A 13443-nucleotide genomic window follows, 5' to 3' on the forward strand; every position below is an offset into this window, starting at 1 on the left:
TCTCTTGGTTTCAACTCAGGTCATGATCTCACAGTTCATGAGATTGAGCACCAAGTTGGGCTTTGCACTGATAGTGCAGAGCCTGCTTGGGATTCTCTCTCCCTCTCTCTCCACACCTCCCCCAAATAAATAAATAAACATTAAAAAAAAAAAAAAAAGAAATCGCTAATATAAACATATCTGGAAAGTCCCCAAATATTTGGTAATTAAGTAAAACACTTCTAAATAACCCATGTGTAAAGAGCAAATCATGAAAACTTAGAACATGTTTTGAAGTAAATCAAAAGGAAAATACAACATACCAAATTTGTGAAATACAGTTAAATCAGTACCTATAGGGAAATTTATCCTAGAAAGAAGATTACAAATCAATGATCTAAGCTTCTAAGAAATAGAAAAAGAACAAATTAAATTCAAAATAAGTAGTAGGAAGGAAATAATAAAGATAAGGGTAGAAATCAATGAAACTGAAAACAGAAAAACAATAGAGAAAAAAATCAATGAAATAGAAAGCTAGTACCTTGAAAAGATCAATAAAATTGATAAAGCTTTACTGAAACTAAAAGAGAAAGAAACAAATTAGTAGTATCAGGAATGAAAGAGGTAAATCATTATAGATCCTATAGGTATTAAATGATAATAAGAGAATGTTATGAGTAGCTTTATTCCACTAAGTTTGATAACTGAGATGAAATGGACAAATGCTTTGAAAGATGCAAACTTTGAGGAAGAAATAATGAAAATAATCCTATATCTGTTTAAAAAGTTGAATTTGTAGTTAAATATCTCGCAGAGAAAAGTCTAGGTCCAAATGGTGTTACTGGTAATATCTACCAAACATTTAAGGGAGAAATGTCAATTCTACAAATCTTCCAGAAAGTGTACAAGAAAACTATACACCAGTGTCCATTATAAACATAAACACACAAATCCTTAACAAAATATTAACAGATTAAATTCAGCAATAAATAAGAAGGGACCAAGTGGAGCTTATTTCAGTAACGCAAGGTAGATTTTAAATGCAACATTAAAATATAAAACTGATCACATCAATGTATTAAAAAAAGATCATCTCAGTAGATGCAGGAAACAAAAACAGTCAACAAAACTCATCAGAACTATTCATGATGAAAATTCTCAGCAAAGCAGGAGTTGAAGGGAACTTTTCCAACTTGATAAAGGGTATCTACAAAAGCCTTCAGCTAACATCATACTTAACTTACACTTAATGGTAAAGTACAATCTTCCTAAGACTGGGAGCAAGGATAAGAAAGCCCACTCTTTTTTTTTTAAATCCCAAATCTGTTGATTGGATTGTTTCCCACTCATGTTGGTTCAGGTTGCTTTTAGTGCTGCTTCTGTCTGAAGGATCATCCTTCTGTTAAGTCTTGCTTTTCCTTCTGTTGGCTGGCATAGGACAGTGGAGCACCTCCCACACAAAACCACCCTTTGTGCATGGCTAAAGGCGGTGGTGATTTTGTAGTACCCTGGGCACTTCACACCCATGAGGTAGGAATTGGTGCTCTGCACCAGGTGTTTCTTCTTGTGCTTCCTCTTCTCTTCCAGGGATGGGTGCAGGAGGTCCTTTGCCAAGGGCCATGTTCTTGTGGGCAGGTCATCACGGTCAGAAAGGAAGATAGCCCACTCGTACCATTTCTGATCAGCAATGTACTGTAGATCCTAGCCACTATAATATGGCAAGAAAAAGAATTTAAGTGCATTCAGATTAGAAATGAAGAAATAAGACTGCCTTCATTCATAGATTTTGTGTGTGTGTGTGTGTGTGTGTGTGTGTGTGTGTGTGTGTGTGTATTTAATGTTTATTTAATTTTGAGAGAGAGAGAGACAGAGCAGGAATTGGGGATTTAATGTTTATTTAATTTTGAGAGAGAGAGAGACAGAGCAGGAATTGGGGAGGGGCAGAGAGAGAGAGGAAAACACAGAATCTGAAGGAGGCTTCAGGCTCCAAGCTTTCAGCACAGAGCTTGATGCGGGACTCAAACCCATGAACTGCAAGATCATGACCTGAGCTGAAGTCGGACGCTTAACTGACTGAGCCACCCAGGAGCACCTTAGATGATATATTTTTAGTAGAAAACCCAAAGATTTTACACAAAAACCAAAAGCTACTAGATATGAACAATTGGAAATTGAAATTGACTTTTATAAGAGCACCAAGAACATGAAATACTTAGTGGTAAATACAACAAAATATATGTAATATTTTTATGTTGAAAACTACAGAATATTGATGAGACAAATCAAAGAAGATCCGGATAAATGGAAACATATCATGCTTATGGACTGAAGACTCAATACTGTCAAGATGTCATTTCATTTCAAATGGATCTATGTATTTAACACACAATCCTAGTCAAAATCCTAGTAGGCTTTTGGTAGAAATCAAGAAGGCGACTGTGAAATTTATGTGGAAAAGCCGAAGACTGAGAATAGGCAGTACAATTTATAAAAAAGAGAGTATAGAGGACTTCCACTCTCTGATTTCAAGACTTACTATAAAGCCACAGTAATTAACACAGCATTGTATTGATGATAGGGTAGATTCCCAGATCAGTGGAACAGAATAGAGTCCAGAAAATAGATTGATGGTCAGTTAATTTTGAACAAAGAAGTTATGGTAATTCAATAGAAAAGGGGTAGTTTTTCAACAAATGGTGCTAGAACAATTGGATATCTGTAAACAACAAGCAACCCTTGACCAATTCCTTGTACCATTACACAAACCTAATTCCAAATGGATCACCCACTGTAACATAAAATCTAAAACTATAAAACTTCTAGAAGAAAACACAGGAGAAAGTCTTTGTCATTTTGAACGAGGCAAAGATTTCTTAGATGATGCAAAAAACATGAGCCATAAAAAGCATTAATACTTCTACTCTTTGAAGACACTTTTAAGAAAATGAAGAGACAAGCCACAGTCTGGCAGATAATGAATGCTTGTATGACTTACATGTTAAAGGACTGGTAACTAGAGATAGAAATATGAAAACTCACTGTCAGTGTAATTTTTTAAATGGGCAAAAGATGTGAATAAACACTTTAATGAAGATCTACAAATGGCAAATAAGCACATGAAAAGATGCTCAGTCATTAGGGAGATGTAAATTAAAATCACACTGAAGCTACACACCTATTAGAATGACTCAAAAACCAAAAACCAAAACCCTGACTATACCAAATACGGATCAAAGTGTGGGGCAGCTGGAACTCTCATCCATGCTGATGGAAATGCTAAATGGTGTAGCCACCCTGGAAAACACTTTTGGCAATTTTTTGTAAAGTTAAACATTTTAACTATGTGACTCAGCAACCTTTCTCCTAGGTATTTTTTTATATGCAAAGAAATTATATATATCCCTGCAAAAATCTGTATGAAAATATTTTTAGTAGTTTTATTCACAGTCACCAAACACCAGAAACGACATGAATGTGTATCAGCTGGTGAATGGATAAAGAAATTCATACTCAAATAATGGAACATTCGTATAACAGTATACCACTCAACAATAAAAAGGAATGAACTGATATAAACAACATTGATGAGTCTCAAAAACACTGTGTTAAATGAAAGAAGCCAGACTCAAGTGGCTACATTTTATATGATTTGTTTTATGATATTCTGCCAAGGGCAGAACTATGGAAGTGAGAATCAGGTCAGTGGTTTCAGGGGCCCAGGGCGGGGAAAGTGAGGAGATTGATTACAAATGGATATGAGGAGGGGCGCCTGAGCCTGGGTGGCTCAGTCTGTTGAGCCTCTGACTTCAGCTCAGGTTGTGATCTTGTGGTTTGAGAGTTTGAGCCCTTCGTCAGGCTTTGTGCTGACAGTTTAGAGCCTGGACCCGGCTTCAGATTCTGTGTCCCCCTCTCTCTTTGCCCCTCCCAAACTTGTGCTTTGTCTCTCTGTCTCTCAAAAAATAAACATTAAAATAAAACAAACAGATATGAGGAAATTTGTTGGCATGATGGGAATGGTCAATATCTTGATTGTAGTGTGGCTACATGAGTGTGTGAGTTTGTCAAAACTCAGAACTGTATACCCAAACAGAGTGTGTTTTTTTTTAATTATACATTAATTTTTCCTTAAGAAACAACAACAAAAAGCAAGTGAAACACTTATGCTAGAGGATCTTTTATGATTCTTTCTTTTCTGGTCTTAACTCTGTTACCTCAAGGAAAAGAGAATTACCAAGTATGTTTAATCAGTAAACTTTATTTTAGCAGTTCAAGCTTGGCCTAACAGTCTTTTTTAAAAAAATTGCTATTGTCATCAGAATTTGTCAATGTCAAATTCCTAAAGTTTTATTTCATGTTGCATTATAGTAGCCTCAAAATCAGTTTTGTAGTTTTTATCCAGTTGAGTTATAAAGGCAAGTTGCTTAAGACTTAAAGGTAAGAAACATAACCTAACTGATCCTTAGCCTCTTGCTAATTCCTCTTTCTGAAATGTGTTTGCTTTTTTATTTTCAACTAATTTTTTTTGTCTATAGAATTAATTTTATTTGGATAGTTTGTGAACACTACCAGCATGTTAATGACTGCTGAAAATGTGAATGAACATAAATGTTAATATAAATAATAATGAAAATGTGGAGGCAAATTTTTAAAAAGCTGAAATGTCTCAGTTTGGGTTCAGAAAGTTTTAACCTCAAAAGTTAATTCAGTAACTTGTATTTTAACATTTTTTTAAAGGTTTATTTATTTATTAAAAAATTTTTTTTTAATGTTTATTTCTGAGAGAGAGAGAGAGAGAGCGAGCATGAGCGGGGGAGGGGCAGAGAGAGAGAGGGAGACACGGAATCCGAAGCAGGCTCCAGGTTCTGAGCTGTCAGCATAGAGCCCGATGCAGGGGTTGAACCCATGAACTGCAAGATCATGACCTGAGCCGAAGTCGGATGCTTGACTGACTGAACTACCCAGGCACTGCAAGGTTTATTTATTTTTGAGAGACAGACAGACAGACAGACAGTGTGAGCAAGGGAGGGGCAGAGAGAGAGGGAGACACAGAATCTGAAGCAGGCTCCAGGCTCTGAGCTGTCAGCATAGAGCCCGATGCAGGGCTGGAACCCACGAACTGCGAGATCATGATGTTAGCAGAAGTCTGTTGCTCAACCGACTGAGCTACCCAGGCACCCCAAGGCTTATTTATTTTTGAGAGAGAGAGGGAGCAGAGGGGCAGAGAGAGAGGGAGACACAGAATCTGAAGCAGGCTCCAGGCTCTGAGCTGTCAGCCCAGAGCCCAACGCAGGGCTTGAACTCAACAACCTTGAGATCATGACCTGAGCTGAAGTTGGACACTTCACTGACTGAGCCACCCAGGCACCCCAGTAACTTGTATTTTAAATTCATGCCTTCTTTCTGGAGATGATTTGTTTATTTAGAAGCATGTGAGAAGAAATATCCTCCCTCAAGTTTGAAGAAAAACTGATCTCTCAAGGCCTTATTTTGTTCTTTTTTTTATTAGTGTTGTATAACAAGATGTTATGATCTCAGTCAAGATTTAGACCTAGGTTATTTTATTTTATTAGTTTTGTGGAGAGTCACAAAAAGAAGCTCTTTGGAGTAGTTTATATAGGGAATACTCTTCACTAACTTTTTTTCATGGAGTGAAGAAGGAGTAGTATGTAGCACATAAAATTATACATTTTAGGGACTTTTAGGGCCCCCAAAGATGTTACAGTTCTGAGATTTGGTGGCCATGAGTGACTTGAATCCTCTTTTAAAGTTTTGAGATTTTCAGGTAGTGACTCAGGAGGAGAATATCCAGAGCATGTGTAAGCTGCAGGAGACAAAGACAGGGCCATTTCTCCCTCTGACATTTTGTTATACTAACATCTTTTTTAAAGCTTTTGTGATTGATCACACTAGGGACTTCTATAGCTTTCTCTTTTATGACATTTGTGAAATATCTGATTGATTTTCACCATATTTGACACACATTATTTTTCACCATGATAAAGTATATCATTATATTTTAAGCTTTAGTTCATGTTCCTATCTTAAAACAAAATGGTAGCAGATACAAGTTTTCAATTGACACATGGTCTATTTTTACTACTTAATTGAAATGTTTCCATAATTATTTAATTTCTTGGGACTTCATGGACATGATTCCTCTAAAAGTTTAGGTAAAAGGGATACAGGAGTACTGATGCATAGGGGCACTTGTACCCCTATGTTTATAGCAGCACTCTCAACAATAGCCAAATTATGGAAAGAGCCTAAATGTCCATCAACTGATGAATGGATAAAAAAATTGTGGTTTAAAAAAAAAATTGTGGTTTATATACACAATGGAGTACTACGTGGCAATGAGAAAGAACGAAATATGGCCCTTTGTAGCAACATGGATAGAGCTGGAGAGTGTTATGCTAAGTGAAATAAGCCATACAGAGAAAGACAGATACCATATGGTTTCACTCTTATGTGGATCCTGAGAAACTTAACAGAAACCCATGGGGGAGAGAAGGAAAAAAAAAAGAGGTTAGAGTGGAAGAGAGCCAAAGCATAAGAGACTCTTAAAAACTGAGAACAAACTGAGGGTTGATGGGGGGTGGGAGGGAGGGGAGGGTGGGTGATGGGCATTGAGGAGGGCACCTGTTGGGATGAGCACTGGGTGTTGTATGGAAACCAATTTGACAATAAACTTCATATATTGAAAAAAAAATAAAAGTTTAGGTAATAGAGAATAACATTTATGTTCATCCCTTTGATATTACTGGGATACCAAATCCCTGCGTACATGTTAGATGTATTTGACTAGATCACTTATTTCATTGTCTACAGAAGACAGCTGTTTACTTCAATATGGGTAAAGTCTTACAGCCTTGTGAAGGGGGTAAACTTGTACTATGCTAAGTGTATTCAAATTAAGAAGGATTTATTTTATAGTATGGCAGCCTAGGAGGCTCAATATGAAAAAAATACATACTGTCCATAAGCCTAGTGTACCTAATTTATTGATACTATTATGAGAGACATAAACAGTTGCTCAGAGAATATGCAGTAGAATAACCACTACACTGTGGTTCTAGCCCTTTTCCTCTAACAAGAAACAAATCATGTACACCATTTCACCAAATTTATTTTCATCAACATCTTAGGTCTCTGGTTCATTTGCATTTTAGATCTTATCCCTACTTGCTGAAGGTAAAGCATTGTCTTCTTCATCATTAATCTCCAAAGCAGACTGTTCATATGGTGGACATAAGATGATACATTGAGGTGTTAGAATAAAACATTGGAAACATCCATATTTACTTTTTACCTTGTACTTCTAAAACCTCTATTTTATGTATGTTTTTAAATGCATATAAAGCATTAGAACAGTAGACTCTGTGTACCTTAATAAAGACACATTAAGGGTAAATTTTGTTTCGATGTGTGAGATCAATAGTGCTCTGGTTCACAGAATTTCAGGTAAGCAGTAGAGGATACACACACACACACACACACACACACACACACACACACACACACATACACACACACACACACACTCCTAGAGTTTTTATTGCCTTTTAAAATATGTCTCTGGAGGCTTTCTGTCTCTGAAAAATCAAATTATGCCAAAACTTAACCTCAAGGAGTCTTTACTTGCTGGAGGGTTTTGGGTGAGAAGATTTTTTCTCCTCACAGACTTCCATAGTATTAGAAGAATTACAGTTTACACTAGTTTTTAGCATGGGCTCTGGAGTCAAATGGATCTGCGTTAGAATTCAGACTCCTCCATTTATTAACCGTATAACTGTAACTTAATAACTTTGCCATCTTTCAGTTTTCTAATATGTAAATATGGGACTTGCCCAACTTTAAAACAGTGGTATAGTGCTCAGTCTTCAATAGATCCTTAGAAAAGTTAGAGGAGGGTACTTAAAAGTATTCCTCTGATAGTAGAAACTAGTTGTTCTTTTGAATTAAATATACTTAGCACAGAGCCTCACGTACAGCTTAACAAATGATTAGTTGAAGAAAGCTGTAAGTTTATAACTAATATTTAACACCTTCATTTTACCCATGAGAGAATCTTACTGTCTTATCTCTCTTCCAGAAATAGCTTGCTTGCTTGCTTGCTTCAGGACTTTCAAATGCTAGTGGTCTATTCTCATTTTGCCCTATTAGCTCATCTGGGCCATATGTCGGCATACTTTTTCTGTAAAGGGCCGGATAGTAATATTTTAGGCTTTGTGGGCTATGCTATCTCTGTGGCAACTACTAAACTCTGCCATTATAGCTTGAAAATAACTGTAAACAATTTGCAAACAAATGGGTATAGTTGTGGTTCAATAAAACTTTGATTACAAAAACAGATGGAGGGCCAGATTTGATCCACGGGTCATAGTTTTCAGCCCCAATTCCGCACCCATCTCCCTTCTCCCTTCTCTCTAGGCTAAGCACCCAGGGCTAGTGCTACCACAAGTCCACAAGTTTATAGAATTAGGAGGAAGGGAATAGAGCAGTCTGCTCATAAAAGCAGTATTTCCTCTAACTAGTTTAAGGCATTGACCTAGTTTTATTTTATTTATTTAAAAAATTTTTTTTAATGTTTATTTATTTTTGAGAGAGACAGAGACTGAGTGTGAGAATGGGATGAGGCAGAGAGAGAGGGAGACACAGAATCCTGAAGAAGGCTCCAGGTTCTGAGCTGCCAGTACAGAGCCTGACTTGGGCTCGAACTCATGAACCATGAGATCATGACCTGAGCCCAAGTTGGACGCTTAACTGACTGAGCCACCCAGGTATTGATCTAATTTTAAATGCAAGTAATGTTTTCATGAACCCCCAGTGTTGACTTCAGTTTTATTTTAATATTACAGAAACATAAAGAATTAATGAAGTAAGCTAATGACTTTTCGTATCAAATCACAGTATGAAACCATAAATGTGGGTTGCATTTACAAACAATACAGTACCATTCAAATTAATTACTGTGCTGTTGATGATTTGCTAAATCAAATTATTGCTTGCAACATAAATAAATTAATTTATGGCACAGGTTCTTTTGGATTATATATATATGTATATAATACAGAGGGAGAGAATATGTATATGTATACATATATGTATGTGTATATACATATACATATTCTTCTGTTATGTATACATATACATATTCTCCTGTAGGTCATATGGTGACTCAACTTTCCCACCTCTTTTCTCTCTACAGAACCTTCTTCTGTTTGGGAAGGGTGACATCATTTGGCCGTCACCTGGGTGTGAATGCATATACATTTAAAGTCTGCCATTACTCTTTTCTCATTAGTCCCTGACAATTCGTGTGATATGACTTGGCATCACTTGATTGAAAACAGACACTGACATCATGTTGCAGTTTTCATTTATAAAGTGTCTATACTAATATTTTGAGGCCATCACTGAAACGACATAAAAGTTAAAAATTCTCAGAATTTACAGACCATTGAACATATTTACAGACTATGTTTTGAGAATGCAGTTCTATAAGTCTTGCAAAATCCTATTTCCTGTAGTTTATGGGGCTGAGGTGTAAGGGACATTCTGCTATTGGGATGTATGATGCAGAATCTTTGTCTTTAAAAGTGTGTCCATCCTAGTATTGGAAAAAAACCAGAACACTCTAAAGCTGTTTGTAGATACTGGTTGAAAATAACATAAGCGAAGAATTTAAATATTGCTCGCATAAAATAAATTGTGGTTATGGTTATTTATGTTGCCTTGTTATCACAGACTTCTAATTACCATACACAGAATAGTTATTACACATATTGTAAATTATGTATCAGATTAAAATAATAGGCTTTTCTTGCCAAAAAGGGTCTTAAAGGTCACTTAGATTAACTCCTTCATTTTACAGAGGACACAGGCTGAGCGTGACCTGACTTGTTCAAGGATACTTAGCATAGGAGAGGGCAATTAATGGGTAGAATGCAAGATCTTTTGGATGACAGTTTTGGTACTTTTTTCTATAGTGGGATTATCTTTTTCTCTGAGACTTACAGAATAATAATGAACAGAAACTTCTTTTTTTTTTAACGTTTTTATTTATTTTTGAGAGACAGAGAGAGAGTGCCAGTGGGGGGAGGGGCAAAGGGAGAGGGAGACATAGAATCCGAAGCAGGCTCCAGGCTCCAGGCTCTGAGCTGACAGCACAGAGCCTCTGAGCTGACAGCACAGAGCCCGATGTCGGGCTTGAACTCACCAACTGTGAGATCATGACTTGAGCTGAAGTTGGACGCCCAACCGACTGAGCCATTCAGGTGCCCCTGAACTGTTGACTTCTTAAAGACAGGATTATGTCTTCTATTTCTCTGATTTCCAGGGCCTCATACTATGGACAAGTAATATTTAGGAAATAACAGCTAATAAAATTACAATTATTGAATCATATTGTATACCTGATACTAATATAATGTGAGATGTCAGTTATATCTTAATTTTTAAAAGAGTATATATGGGACCCTGAAATAATATCACAGGGTTGTATACTAACTTCAACATCTGCAAAGAAGAGCTGAAAGTAAAGTTTTATCTCTTGAGCTGAATAAGGAAAGTAATTTATTAAATGATGATTAAGTTTTAGTGTGGGTTACTGGTAATGCACCTATTGTTTACGGAGGAGGGAACTAATTTTAAGAGTTTTGTGAAGAGACCTGAAAAGTTAAAAAAAATTTATAATTAAGGCTTATGAAAATATACTTACCATATATATATATATATATATATATATATATATAATATTTACATCCATTTGAATATTTTTCTTTATTTTTTTTTTTTTTTTTTTTTTTTTTTAAATTTTTTTTTTTTTTTCAACGTTTTTTATTTATTTTTGGGACAGAGAGAGACAGAGCATGAATGGGGGAGGGGCAGAGAGAGAGGGAGACACAGAATCGGAAACAGGCTCCAGGCTCCGAGCCATCAGCCCAGAGCCTGACGCGGGGCTCGAACTCACGGACCGCGAGATCGTGACCTGGCTGAAGTCGGACGCTTAACCGACTGCGCCACCCAGGCGCCCCATATTTTTCTTTATTTTTTTAAACATAATTTGATTTTTTTTATGCTTACTGCTGACATTCCTGCCTTGTTTTTTATACTAACCTTTATAATATGCCATGCTAGCCATGTTGTTAATTTGTCTTGTTTTCCATCTTAGAGTTTTATAAGCTGTTTGAATAAAGGGGAATAAAAATACATTGATAAAAGGAGTTTAACTTTTTAACTTTCAAGATGCTTCTTCAAAAATGCTTCAAATTGTATTTTGAACAAGCCAACCCAGATGCAAAAAATGCACAAAGTGCCAAGGTCTAAATTTTTAGTGTTTCAGAAAATTCAACAAAGTTTTTTTTTTTTTAAATGTTTGTTTATTTTTGAGAGAGACAGAGCACGAGCGGGAGAGGGACATAGAGAGAGGGAGACACAGAATTCAAAGCAGGCTCCAGGCTCTGAGCTGTCAGCATAGAGCCTGACGCGGACCCTGAACCTGCAAACTGTGAGATCATGACCTGAGCTGAAGTCAGCCACTTAATTGACTGAGCCACCCAGGTACTCCGAGAATTCAACAAAGTTAATTTCAATTGTTAGTATATGAATAGCATTGAAATTTCTTTTCTCTTTCCCTTCTATCTTGTTCTATCTTTATTTCTTGATATGGTATAAATATTTTCTAGTATATGGGAACTAGTGACATATATGTCTATGGGACTAGTATATGGGACCATATATATGGGACTAGTATATGGGAATAAGTGAACTTAGAAAAGTGGTATATCAAGAAAAATTTGGATATACTATTTAAACAATCTAAGAAGAAAATGTCTTATTTTCATTGAAAGTTGTTGTTAAAATACAAACTATTTTACTGAGATGTGATTATAACCAATTTTCCTGTTGTTGTCATCTTGATTGTTGTTCTTGATTATGTGCCTTTTAAGAATATGCATTACTATAATTTATTGCATAACAAAGTTTTTTTCAAAATATTAATGTTTTTTAAATGTTTAAAGCTGTTTGCAGAAAAATGAATTAAAATATGTGTATTTCTTATTTTAAAGACGTAAGTGTTTTAAATCATTAACTAGTGGAAATTATTTGTTTCTCTTTTTGTGAGGCACATATTGTAAGGTTAAGCATTTTGTTATTATTTGACAAAAGCATAAAAATACATTCTTTTTTTCTCAGTTTATTGGTAAACTTCACATGGGCCAGGACTTCATTCCTTCCTTTCTAGAGAGCATGAGCAAGGGAGGGGCAGAGAGAGAGAGGGAGAGAGAGAATCCCAAGCAGGCTCCACACTGTCAGCACAGAGCCTGACATAGGGCTCGATCTCACCAACTGTGAGATTGTGATCTGAGCCAAAATCAACAATCGGATGCTTAACCGACCAAGCCACCCAGGTGCCCAGGACTTCTTTTCTACCTTTAGCTGTCCCATCATGCAAAGTAAGTTTAATCTTGTAGGGTTATATCTTATCTTAGATATTAATAAGCATTAAAAATGAAAAAAATATGTTGTGTGGAAGTGTTGAATCATTAAATTGTACACCTGAAACGAATATTACGTTGTAAGGTAACTAACTGGAATTTAAATACAGACTTAAAAAAATTAAAAAAAAATAGGCAGCTAGGCCTATACATTTAAAATAATTAAGGCTTTATTAGTTACAGAATTAGAATATTATGTTTATGACTTATAGGATAGGGGAGAGTGTATGTACCCCTGATTTTGACATTTATTCTTATTAACATAAAAACTCAGTACTTGGCATTTATTGTGAAAGCCTAATGAAGCATTCTGATTGTAAAATAAGAATCCTAGACTCTAGATATATATATGTAAAAGTTATCGAAACTCTAGAGCTATAGTTTGTTATTGTGTAATGTTATTGTATGCTCATGTGATTTTTGGTTTACTTAAAAAATTTTTTTTAATGTTTATTTTTGAGTGATACAGAGAGAGACAGAGTACTAGCAAAGATAGGGCAGAGAGAGAGGGAGACACAGAGTCCAAAGCAGGCCCCAGACTCTGAGCTGTCAGCCCAGAGCCTGATGTGGGGCTAAAACACATGAACTGAGGTCATGACCAGAGCTGAGGTCAGATGCTTAACCGACTGAGCCACCCAGGGTGCCCCTGATTTTTGGTTTACTTTGATTACTTCCTATTAACTACCAAAAGCAAACACTATAGGACTTCTATGCGATGAGAAATGTCCTTTACAACTTTTTTTGTTTTCCATAAGTGCCTTCTGTTTGTTCATTCACAATTGAAATCAAGTTACTCTGAAAGCTACCCTTTTATTCATTCAAGTGACTAAAACTCATACTAGACTAAACCTTTGTGTATCATTACTGACAATAATTCCAGAAAGTTGTATTTTCTTTTGTGTAGCTCTTTATAACTTCTAAAACTTTGTTTTTAGTGTTGAGAGAAGCCAAATGTTAGAAACAG

At 35.9% G+C, this 13443-nt stretch overlaps 1 protein-coding gene and 1 pseudogene across 5 annotated transcripts in view; one reads left to right on the forward strand and one right to left on the reverse strand.

Moving 5' to 3' along the window:
• Window positions 1-13443, forward strand: part of RAD51B (RAD51 paralog B) — a 640959-nt gene that overhangs the window by 44132 nt on the left and 583384 nt on the right. Inside the window, exon 9 of one of the 5 annotated variants that reach the window (XR_006203918.1) lies at window positions 9188-9647. The exons of the other annotated variants lie outside the window; for them this stretch is intronic. The gene's annotated coding sequence lies outside the window, so the exon portion shown is untranslated. Of the gene's footprint in view, window positions 1-9187; window positions 9648-13443 lie in introns of those variants that run through there. 5 annotated transcript variants of the gene reach the window in all.
• LOC122221357 lies at window positions 1347-8166 on the reverse strand (annotated as a pseudogene).

The sequence above is a fragment of the Panthera leo genome, chromosome B3 (genome assembly GCF_018350215.1).
Source record: "Panthera leo isolate Ple1 chromosome B3, P.leo_Ple1_pat1.1, whole genome shotgun sequence".
In the NCBI taxonomy this organism is placed as follows: Eukaryota; Metazoa; Chordata; class Mammalia; order Carnivora; family Felidae; genus Panthera; species Panthera leo.